We start from the raw sequence: 8,782 nt of genomic DNA, 5'->3' as shown, positions 1-8,782 counted from the left end.
CTGGTAGCAATGTTTCGCTGTCCCTTGGTCACAGCGCCAGCCTGAAGGCTGTGGAGAACAGAGCTGGATCTTAGGCACCCGTGAAGCTCTACCTGAGCCCATCGCCTCACAGAGTCCTCAGTTGGTACATATGGAGTTGTCCTGATAAGCTGAGTTTATCACCTTCTTTGAAGTTACTTTCTTCAAACCTCCAGGACTCCAGAGAAATTTTATCATAGAGAGAAGTGACCAATAGGCCCTCAGCTGAGAGGTGCAAGGTTGAGGGTGGCTTTTGTTTCTTGCTCACCTTGCAGCTGCTCCTACTGTGCAGATGACACAGGTCTGGGGACAAGAGATTGGATGGAGAGGAAGGAGGGGAGGATGAAGGTAATAGTTCAGAGCCTAAACTTTGGGAGAAAACAGTACATAATTGCCTCCCTCTGTAATCAAATTTCTCAAATAAGTTGTCCATAGCTATCTTGTTGCTTTCCAGCTCTTTCCATGTGACTTTCTTGGGGTCACCAGTGACCTCCACGTGGCTGCCCCCATAAACCACTTTGTGTCTTCAGGACCAGACCAGGATGGAAGGCAGTCTTCTTCAGAGGAGTGGCCACTCAGTTGTATCAGGAGAAGAGGAACACTCCAGCAGGTGCAGGCTGCTGGAGAGGTAGAGACTTGGTAGCCCCAAATCCAGAGAGATCTTGTCTGATATGTGTTATGAAGCAAAAATGGAAACCAAAGTCTGTGAGGGAGAGGCGGGACATATTTGAGGTTGAAGGAGATAGAGAAGGTTTGGAAAGCTTTCTCAGAGGCTGGCGGATAAGCAGATCAGAGAGGCATGGTGAGATTGCTGATGAAAGGAGCACTGTGCGGCTGGTGGTCCAGGGTGTACAGCCATGCTGGTGTGCCTGGCTGGGGATCTTTCCTCTAGCAGTATTAGCTGGTTGGTGCGAGGACAAACAGTGAGTATTGTCGGTTCATCCTGCCTTGACTCTGCCAGGCAGAGTTTAGAGCCGGTAAGAAAGAGGTGGCCCGAGGGGCCCCCACAATAGACCTGAAACTGGGGACAGTCAGCTGAGGAGGGGACAGTGTGGAAGTGTGAACAGCCCGAGGTCAAAGGATGGTGGTGGCAGGACTCTGACCAAGAAGAGGCAGGAACAGGCTGTGTGACCATAGAGGAGGATGTCTGAGTCTGTCATTTTGGAGGTGGACCAGTTTCAAGAGATAACGCAGTTCAGACTTCACATTCTGCACCATGAGAACAGGAAGCCGTGGCCCAGCAGAGAATTTGGTCACTGGGTCAAGGAGCTAAGAGGTCGCAGGGTCGAATGTGTCAGAACAAAGGGAAACACAGGGATGGAGAGGAAGAATCAGGTTCTGAGTCTCTGGTGAAGGGTGTTGAGTGTCCAGGAGAGGCCTTAGCAGAGGTCTCTGTCTTCAGACTTGTTTGGGGTGTGGGGGAGGTGCAGGCTGACCTTGACAGTGCTTTGGTTGTCAGTTCCCCTTTGAGGATACCCATACTCCTCCCTGGCTGAGTGGTAAAGCATCTCCCTGCCAATGCAGGAGACAGGGATTTGATCCTCTGGAGAAGAGAATGGCAACCCACTTCAGCATTCTTTCCTGGAGAATTCCATGGACAGAGGAGCCTGGCAGGCTACAGTTCACAAGGTCGCCAGGAGTCGGACACGACATAGTGACTTAGTGCAGACAGACAGCACTTCTCCAAGGCTGTTAGAGAGTCAGTAAACCTGACTCACCTCCAACCCTGACTCACCTCCTGCCTCCACACTCAGGCTTTATCTGCTCTTCTGGGCTGGCCATTTGAAATCTTCTTAGCTATGAGAACCGGTCACTCAAATTAAAGAGAGGGATAAAAGTATTAAAAAAAATAATGCAAATGGGACAGTTTTCTGTTTAAAATTAGAAAACCCACTGCTTTTAAAACTAGATTTGTATGCAGCCAAAGGAAAAAAAATGGGGTCCTATAAATTCCAAAGAAAAATTGGTGGTGGATTTAGCACGCGGGAGAGTGAGCTTGGGGTGGTGGGGGCAGGGGTGGGTGGGTGAGGGGTTTGGGTGGGAGTGAGGTGGGACCTCATAGCACACCCTGCTTCCTCCTAAGCACCCCTCGTCTTCTGGAAGCCGGCTGGACTGCTCATGGGGCACTGTGCCCTTTCTCAGCCCACATCAAGGAACCTGGAACAAAGCCAGGTTTTGTCTCCTGGGCTAACAGAGGAGGCTGAAGAACATTTTTTTATTTGATATCATATCACTTTGGGATCAGGGAACTCCCAAACAGATTTCCTCTGTGGTGAAATACCTTTTCTCCTTAAAAAAAATGGCAATTTCTTAGTAAAGATTACTCAGCTACTCCTTACCATAACCCATGAAGACAAGATGTATTTTTAGTTTTTGTCTTAACAGCAAGGAAACTCACGGTGGAAAATGATTTCACTAAGCCCATCCAGTGAGTCAGGCCCAGGGCTGAGCTGGACAAATGAAGTATTCCAGGTCTCCGCTATTAAATTTCTAGGTACTGCTAATAATCTGAGACAAAAGGGAAAAAAAAAAAAAGCAGCCTCACGGTATCTTTGGAAAGTCATTTCAATGCCAGGTTTTGTGATTAGAGAACCTGGAAAGATTTCCCCATGGAAAGACTCTGTTCAGTACTCCGGTGAGGAAGACAGGAGGGGACAGGTGTGATGAACAGAGCACATCAGGATACAAAAGCTGCTCAATAAAAGAAGCCCCTCTGTCTGCACCAGTCGGCCTCCTTCCATGGCATCCCCCCAGTGAGGCTGGACTCATGGGGTGACAGTCCTCCAACTAGAGTCTTTCTTCATCATGGACCTGACCTCCTCCTGGTCCAGCTCCCACAAAGAAACAAATGAGCTGAGCACCAGGCTGTGCTTTTTCAGTCTCCGTACTTAGGCGCCTTCGACACCTATACTTCTAACTACACGTGTGAGAACCTAATTCTGTCTGAGGAGGGTTTAGTCGCTAAGTCGTGTCTGACTCTTGCAACCCCATGGACTGTATAGCCCACCATGCTCCTCTGTCAATGGAATTTTCCAGGTAAGAAGACTGGAGCAGGTTTGCCATTTCCTTTGCCAGGGGACCTTCCTGACCCAGGGATCAAACCTGCGTCTCCTGCATTACAGGTGGATTATTTACCACTGAGCCACCAGGGAAGCCTTCTGCCTAAGGGACTTGCTGATTAAGTCATTCAGAAAAACAAAACACTACCTTTGTCAGCAGAGCATTCTGAGATGAGAATAGATTTCCTAAACTCTGCCAAAACCAGCAGTGCCTCACATGCGAGGCTGGATTGTCACTGACTGTCCCACCGGGGTTCTGGTCCTTCTCATTTCTTTCCGCAAATCCTATTTCAACGGCACACATCTCTCTGTAGGTCAGACTGATAGAGATGCTGTGACAATGGCAATCTGTGTATAATGAAGATATTCCCCTAGTTATTTTATGGCTCATTTCTTTTAAGTGAGGTATGAATAGTTCTTTCCTTCAATGCCATGTTGTTTAGAAACAGGATTTCTAAACAACAGAGAGGTATCTGTATCTCTTTTTAAAGTTCAAGGGAAATCTTGCTGAGAAAAGATTATATAATCATTAAAGGAAGAAGGTTTGGTATTTAGTTCAGAATCCCTGAATTCTGACATAACCTTATTGCGATGTTTTCTCATTCTCTTCCTTCAATAAGGTGTTAGCTTCTCCCTTCTGAACAGAAGAGTAAAAAAAAAAAAAAAAAGAAGAAGAAGAACCCTAGTACTTAAAAAAAAAAAAAAAAGAACATACTTCTTACTTTTAAAAAGCCCGTTGTAGTGTTCGAGGGAAAAAAATAGATTGTGACTCTCCCCCATTGAATTTTAACACAGTTTAATAAACTACTGTAGAGCATTGGGATGACTTTTGGAGCTAAACAGGTTGGGGAGTTTACGCTACAGGCCCAATGTAGAAAATGCTCTGCTAACACAGAACCGTGGAGTCATGAATATTACCTGCAGGGCGTCCAGAGCAGGCGCACCTGCCAGGCCGGGGTCTCAGCCTTGATGGCCTCCAAGCGACACAGGACAGTGAACAGATCCCACCCCCACCAACGGCCTTCACACCCTCCCCCTGATCCCCGCTCCCTTGGCCCACAACCCTCACCCTCCCCGCGCCCCCAGGTCATCACTAGGGCTTGTGCAAACCCAGGTCCTGAAGAGCGGAGGCCAGAAGTTTGCCTCCGGGGCCCACCGAGACCCCATTGGCCCCCAGATCTCCAGCCTCTCAGAGGGGCAGGGGACGGGAGCTCCACCTTTGCGCACTCCCCCACCGCCCCTTGTCCATCCCAGGGCAGTCCTGGGCCAGCTCCACTTGACGGCCCCTTGCTGAGCATCCCGGCCTCCGCAGAGCTCCACAACACACGCCTGTCAGTTTTCGTTGTCCTCCTTAGCAAACCCACCACCCCAAATCCGACCCCACCTGCTCCCCATCCCGGCCTGCTCCTTCCAGGGTGGGAGTAGCACCTCATCCACCGCCTGAAGGGCCACGTGGACAGAATCAGGGTGGACCCCTGGGGATCACTGGACTCCTGACCTGCCCTTCTCCCCGTCCTTGCACCTCCTCCTGCCCAGGACCTACTTCCTAAACTTCGTCCTCTGGTCTCCTCCTCAGCCTTCGGATAAATTCCACCCCTTGACCACCTGGGGCAGGGGTCTAAGGGTGTCTCCCTCCAGGATGTCACCCATGGTCTCAGGCGGGTTCATGCCCTCCCCAGCTCCTCTTACCTCCTGGACTTTCTCCTCTTTCAGCAAACGTTCTCTAGCTCCCATTTCCCACACCCAGGTGGGAAAGGCGAAGTGCTTTTCAGGGACAGAGACTCGTGTTTACCTGGTTACCCAGGTCGTAATCAGCATCCTGCCCCAAGAGATATCCTTGGTCATCATTCTCCCCAAGACCATGGTGAGAAGTGATCTGGGTCCTCTTGTGCTTGGCGGCTATTTTCCGTCTCTCCCCTGGGCCTGCCTTTCTCTAGAGCACCTGCATTTCCCATTTTTCCTGTGTCCGAGGAAGGAAGAGCTGAGCCTGCTCATGCATGACTGTCTACAGAGTAAAGAGTAGGTGGCAATAACACCTGCACAGCGCCTCACTGCTCTGCTTCCACTGGCTCGAGTCTCACTTTCCCAGCAGGCATAAAGCTAAGTAGGTTCCTTTGCTTATGGCATCGTCTCCAACAGTGGTGTGTGTGTGTGTGTGTGTGTGTGTTAGTCATTCAGTTGCCTCCGACTCTTGCGACCTTATGGATTGTAGCCCACCAAGCTCTTCTGTCCATGGGATTTCTCAGGCAAGAATACTGGAGTGGGTTGCCATTTCCTTCTCCAGGGGATCTTCCTGACCCAGGGATCGAACTCGGGTCTCCTGCATTGCAGACAGATTCTTTAGCATGTGAGCTACCAGGGAACAAAAGCTGCACATATTTAGTATTTTCTAAAAAAAAAAAAAAAAATCTGATACATATAAGAAAAAAATCACCTATAATTCTAGCAAAAATTTTAAAATATTTTATAATTTCATAGTCCACAAATAGTTATTATATTATTCAAATTGTGAGTGTTTCATTGGTCTGGGCTTTCATTTTGGGGAAGATGTAAAATTTCTGGAGGTAGATGGTGCTGGTAGTTGCAAAATACTGCGAATGCACTTAATGCTACTGAGAAGTTCACCCTCAAAATAGTTAAAATGGTATGATTTGTGCCACATATACTTTTACTATAATTTTATTTTAAAGAGAAAAGCATTAATCAAAGCTGTGTGTTTATGGTTTGCACACTTTTTTACATGTAAAAGTCTTTTTTAAAGCCTATTAAGCCTAAGTTTATTTTTGTTTTTATTTTTGTTATGCTAGGTGGTGGATCAAAAAAGATCTTGCTGTCATACAGAGTGAAGTCAGAAAGAGAAAAACAAATATCATATATATAGACATTTCATATACATATGAATTTCAAATATCATATGATTTCAAATATCATATATATATTTCTATATATGAAATCTAGAAAAATGGTACAGATGAACCTATTTGCAGGGCAGGAATAGAGACACAGACCTAGAGAGCAGATATGTGAACACAGTGGGTGCAAAAGGGGAGAACTGGGAGACTGGGATTGACAGGTATACACTATCGACACTGTAACTAATGAGAACCTACTGCATCGCACAGGGAACTCTACTCAGTGCTCTGTGGTGACCTAAATGGGAAGAAAATTTTAAAAAGAAGGGGTATATGTAAATGTATAGCTGATTCACTTTGCTCTACAGCAGAAACTAATACAACACTGTAAAGCAACTAAACTCTGATAAATTAATTAAATTGAACAAAACCCACCCAAATCCTGATTGTAATCGTCACTGTTTGGAAACTTTTGAAACAGGGTGTTTTTCCATCCATTGGACTGGCAAATATTTCTATTTCTTGAAGAACTGAAGGATAGTTCCTGCTTTTTCATCTCACCTCCCAAATCAAAAAACCCAAGATTTGACAACTTGGTGACTCCCCCTTACTGCTATTTCCTGAGGTTTGTCGGCAGCTATTTATGCTTCTGCTTAGATTTCCCTCTTCCAACATGGCCCGGGCTGGCAGGCGTGCCCTCCAGTAATGAGGAGACCAAGTTCTCACTCAGGTTTCCTCTTCTTGAGGGGACCCCCGGGGTTAGACCGTCATCTAGTGATGGCCAGGGTCAAGCTTTCAAAGATTCTCTGATTATCAGGAAGCCTTCTTCAGCTAAATGATTTTTTTAAACTTCCCTGTCAGCAGGAAAAAAATCCTTCTGAAATAAATTATTTGCTCTGGGCATGGAAATCAAGGGAAAATGCTAGAAGGTATTTATTTAAGATAACACTGCTAATTTATCATTATAATTTGCTTAAAAAAACATTCATGAGCCACTTCTTGAAATGCAAGATCACTTGCTCTTGAACAATGTAAGTTTTGGTGACAGTTCATAATTACATAACAGTTACACTAATTATAAACAATTATTTATTTAGATAAAATAGACTTGCTATAATTATGATCTGAAATGGTACTATCCAGACAGATTTTAATTAGGAAGGATCATATGTGTATGTGTGTGTGTGTTTTCTAAATTCTCTTGGTTGATAAAAATAGGAAAAAAAAAACTGTGAGTTATTTAAACTGCCTGCAATACAGGAGACCCAGGGGTACAATCCCTGGGTTGGGAAGATTCCCTGGAGAAGGAAATCTTCTCCACTGAAGTGGGCTATACCCACTCCAGTATTCTTTGGAGAATTCCGTGGACAGAGAAGCCTGGCAGGTTACAGTCCACAGGGTCGCAGAGTTGGACACGACTGAGCCCTATTTACTGAAATGCTGACTTGGATATTTCTTAACTGTATAAATCAAAAAAAGAAAGCCAGGAAGTTAAAAATCCAGACTTTTAAAGATGAACTTCCTTTGCAGTCTGTACTCAGTAAAATAATATTTTTAATTTAATTTTTACATTTAAAAGTATTTCTCATGTTGATGTAGTATCATATGTGCTATCTCAGTTTTTAATATGAAAATGAACTCATAGCAACTACCCTGGTGGTCCAGAGGCTAACACTCTGAGCTCCCAATGCAGGGGAGCTAGATTCCCACTCAATGAAGATCAAAGATTCAGAGTGCTGCAGCTAAGACCTGGCACAGCCAAATAAATAAATAAATATTTTAGAAAATTAGTTCATAGACTATGTGTCAATATATATGTCCTGAAACCATAAGTACTGTTTCGATTTGCAAGACCATCAAGTGAAGCTACCTTTTTACCAGGTGTGTAAAATTACTCTTCCTCTTTATTTGTAAGTTTGAGTTGACAAGCATTGAGAAGACCTCCATTGATTCTGCATCTAATGGACACACTTAGTCTCTAGAATGTTTGAAGATTTATTCAAACAACTTTTTGAATACATGAAGAATTAATTTATTTTCCCTTAACTTTATTGGGGGCACAATATTTTTTTGTCCTTGTGACTCATGTGATCTTAGTTCCCAGACCAGTGATTGAACTTGTGCCCTTTTGCAGTGAATTTGCAGAGTCCTAGCCACTGTCCCTTGAGAGTCCCTTGGACTGCGAGGAGATCCAACCAGTCCACTCTAAAGGAGATCAGTCCTGGGTGTCCATTGGAAGGACTGATGCTAAAGCTGAAACTCCAATACTTTGGCCACCTCATGTGAAGAGTTGACTCATTGGAAAAGACCCTGATGATGAGAGGAATTGGGGGCAGGAGGAGAAGGGGACGACAGAGGATGAGATGGCTGGATGGAATCACTGACTCAATGGATATGAGTTTGAGTAAACTCTGGGAGTTGGTGATGGACAGGAAGGCCTGGCATGCTGCGATTCATGGGGTCGCAGAGTCGGACACGACTGAGCGACTGAACTGAACTGATCCACTGTCCCACCAGGGAATTGTGGTTGGTACACCTATTGGGTGTATTAGTAATAGTGATACAATCATATGTCAGTCAAATTGTTATGCTGTGCACCTTAAAAGTGTACAGTGCTGTATGTCAATTATATCTCAATAAAACTGGAAGAAAATAATAGTAATAATACAATCAGAGTCCTAACTCATATTCAATGAACATTTTCCATTTTCCAGGCTCTATTCCTGCATTTTACGTTTATAATGTCATTTAATCCTCACATTAGCTCTGGGGTGCTGACAGTACTATTACTATCCCCCATTTTCAGAGGAGGGAAGCCGAGCACAGAGAAGTTAAGTAGCACAGACTTAACCT

Source organism: Bos taurus, chromosome 14 (assembly GCF_002263795.3).
Source record: "Bos taurus isolate L1 Dominette 01449 registration number 42190680 breed Hereford chromosome 14, ARS-UCD2.0, whole genome shotgun sequence".
Lineage (NCBI taxonomy): Eukaryota > Metazoa > Chordata > Mammalia > Artiodactyla > Bovidae > Bos > Bos taurus.
This window is presented reverse-complemented; position numbering follows the sequence as displayed.